The sequence below is a fragment of the Macadamia integrifolia genome, unplaced genomic scaffold (genome assembly GCF_013358625.1).
Source record: "Macadamia integrifolia cultivar HAES 741 unplaced genomic scaffold, SCU_Mint_v3 scaffold1071, whole genome shotgun sequence".
NCBI lineage: Eukaryota > Viridiplantae > Streptophyta > Magnoliopsida > Proteales > Proteaceae > Macadamia > Macadamia integrifolia.
In genome coordinates this window covers 62,501-65,771 of record NW_024868073.1, presented here as the reverse complement: position 1 = coordinate 65,771, position 3,271 = coordinate 62,501, and the positions used below count along the sequence as shown (strand labels likewise).

Sequence of the window (3,271 nt, the reverse complement as noted above, 5' to 3'; positions counted from 1 at the left end):
TAGAGGCCTACGTGAGAACTTGTCTTGTATCCCAACAAGACAAGGTGGATTAGCAACCACCCAGGGGACTATTGGAGCCACTTCCCATACCAGAAAGACTATGGGAGAGTGTCTCTATGGACTTCATCAGTGCCCTACCCAAGTCAGAAGGGTGTGGGTCAATAATGGTGGTGGTTGACAGATTTTCAAAATATGGCACATTCGTGGCAACACCAAGGGATTGTATGGCAGAAGAAGTGGCAAGGCTATTTCTAAAGCATGTCCTCAAACATTGGGAGGTGCCACAATCCATAATAAGTGATCAAGACCCTCGCTTCACAGGGAGGTTCTGGACAGAGCTATTCAAGTTGTTGGGATCGTCGCTACACTTCTCAACAAGCTTCCATCCACAGACCGATGGGCAAACAAAGCGTATTAATAGCTTATTGGAGCTTTACTTGAGACACTTTGTGAGTGCTAACCAACATGACTGGGCCAAGTTGCTTGATATGGCTCAGTTCTCTTACAACCTCCAACGAAGTGAGGCTACGAACCAAAGTCCATTTGAAATTGCCACGGGACAACAACCCTTAACACCAAACACAGTGATGACCGGTTACATAGGGAAGATCCCTTCGGCATTTAAGGTTGCCAAGGAGTGGCAAGAAAAGCTAGATGTGGCTAAGTCATACCTATACAAGGCCACCAAAAAGATGAAGAAATGGGCTGACAAAGGGAGGCGACCAGAAAACTTCAAGACCGGGGACTTGGTACTTGTGAAGCTTCTACCCCAACAATTCAAGTCCCTAAGGCAGGTACATAAGGGGCTGGTTCGCAGGTATGAAGGCCCGTTCAAGATAACCAAAAAGGTGGGCAAAGTATCCTATGAGGTGAGCCTACCTCCTAAACTCAAGATCCATCCAGTCTTCCATGCAAGCCTAATAAAGCCATACCATAGAGATAAGGAAGACCCAAGTCGTGGAGCCTCAACAAGATCACCAATGGCAATCACTACTTCCTACGGCAAGGAAGCTGAATACATGATCACGGATCGAGTCATCCGAAGGCGAGGAGTACCACCTAGTAGGGAGTACTTAGTCAAGTGGAAGGAGCTACCAGAGAGCGAGGCAAGCTGGGAACCCGTTGACTCTTTATGGCAATTCTAAGACCACATACAAAGGTTCCATGAAGAAGATGCGACGAGGACGTCACCGAATTAGATGGGGGAGAGTTTCACAGACCACCCACTGAAGGCCCACAAGCCAAGCCCATTAAGCCCATGGACTAAGTCCATTGGGCTTAGTAAGGCCTAGTTTCTAGTGATTTCTACCAAAGTGTGAAACTCTAGATATTTTATAAGGAAATATTATGTAGGGAGGTTTCTAGAGTTCTCCACTAAGGAGGTGGGAAGCTTCTAGTTTCCACCCCAATCGTTGGATGTAAGACACATGTACATATCTTAGCCATTCATTGTAACTAGGAGTGACTATAAATAGAGGTGCCCTCATTTAGCCAAGGCACCAAGTAAGTGAGTTCTCAAGCCTTGTACTCAAGAGTTCTTTAGTGTAATACAAGTTCATTCTTCCCAAACTCACTCTTGTGTTCACTTCTTCTCTTCCCAAATCCCTTAAGCAGTGTGGTTAGGCTGACTTAGTACTAGTGGGAGTACTAAGTTCCGGTGCGGTTGCTTAGAAAGGTCTAAGGCCGTGACACTACGCTCTGGATACATTAGCATGGGTTAACATCATAGGATTTCGGTCTAATTGTGATGGCCTTCGGGATCGGAGTAATGATTAATAGGGACAATCGGGGGCATTCGTATTTCATAGTCAGAGGTGAAATTCTTGGATTTATGAAAGATGAACCACTGCGAAAGCATTTGCCAAGGATGTTTTCATTAATCAAGAACGAAAGTTGGGGGCTCAAAGACGATCAGATACCATCCTAGTCTCAACCATAAACAATGCCGACCAGGGATCAACAGATGTTGCTTTCAAGACTCCGCTGGCACCTTATGAGAAATCAAAGTTTTTGGCTTCCGGGGGGAGTATGGTTACAAGGCTGAAACTTAAAGGAATTGACGGTACGGCACCACCAGGAGTGGAGCCTGCGGCTAATTTGACTCAACACGAGAAAACTTACCAGGTCCAGATATAGTAAGGATTGACAGACTGAGAGCTCTTTCTTGATTCTACGGGTGGTGGTGCATGGCCGTTCTTAGTTGGTGGAGCGATTTGCCTGGTTAATTCCATTAACAAATGAGACTACAGCCTACTAACTAGCTATGTGGAGGTGACCCTCCACGGCCAGCTTCTTAGAGGGACTATGGCCGTTTAGGCCACAGAAGTTTGAGGTAATAACAGGTCTGTGATGCCCTTAGATGTTCTGGGCCTCACATGCGCTACACTGATGTATTCAACGAGACTATAGCCTTGGCCGACGGGCCCAGGTAATTTTTAAAAATTCCATCACGATAAGGATAGATCATTGCAATTGTTGGTCTTCAACGAGAAATTCCTAGTAAGCACGAGTCATCAGCTAGCGTTGACTACGTCCCTGCCCTTTGTACACACCGCCCATCGCTCCTACCGATTGAATGGTCCGGTGAAGTGTTCGGATCACGGCGACATAGGTGGTTCGCTACCATCGACGTCACGAGAAGTCCACTGAACCTTATCATTTAGAGGAAGGAGAAGTCTTAACAAGGTTTTCGTAGGTGAACCTGCGAAAGGATCATTGTCGATACCTGCCCAGCGAGACTTGTGAACATGTTGCATTGCTCGTTCAAGGTTGGGCGTGGGAGCATGAGCTCCTTCCTTCTCGACCCTTGTAAAAGGTCGGCCTGTGATTGTTCGTAACATTCGACCCAAACACAACCACCAGCGCAGTCAGCACCAAGGAACTCGCAACGAAAAGGACATGACATCATTGCGCCTTTGGTGTGGTGTGATCATCCTAGATCCGAATCTTTATCTTAACGACTCTCGACAACGGATATCTTGGCTCTTGCATCAATGAAGAATATAGCAAAATGTGATACTTGGTGTGAATTATAGAATCCTGTGAACCATCGAGTCTTTGAACGTAAGTTGCACCCTAGGCCATCGGGCTGAGGGCACGCCTGCCTGGGCATCATGCGTCATGTTGCCCCACCTCCTTTACCCCTTGCGTTGGTGGTGCGGAGCGAAGATTGGCCCGCCGTGTCTCTGTTTGAGGTGCGGTTGGCCCAAAGTTAAGGGCTTCTTATGTGGCAAGTGTCACGATGAGTGGTGGATCAAGCCACTTTGCCATT

General features: G+C 47.0%; 1 non-coding gene across 1 annotated transcript; it reads left to right on the top strand.

Annotated features, from left to right (window-relative positions):
* Nucleotides 1-2,958: 2,958 nt before the first annotated feature.
* On the top strand, nucleotides 2,959-3,114 carry LOC122062547. Its single transcript, XR_006135020.1, has one exon. It is a non-coding gene; the product is annotated as a 5.8S ribosomal RNA (ribosomal RNA).
* Nucleotides 3,115-3,271: the final 157 nt, after the last annotated feature.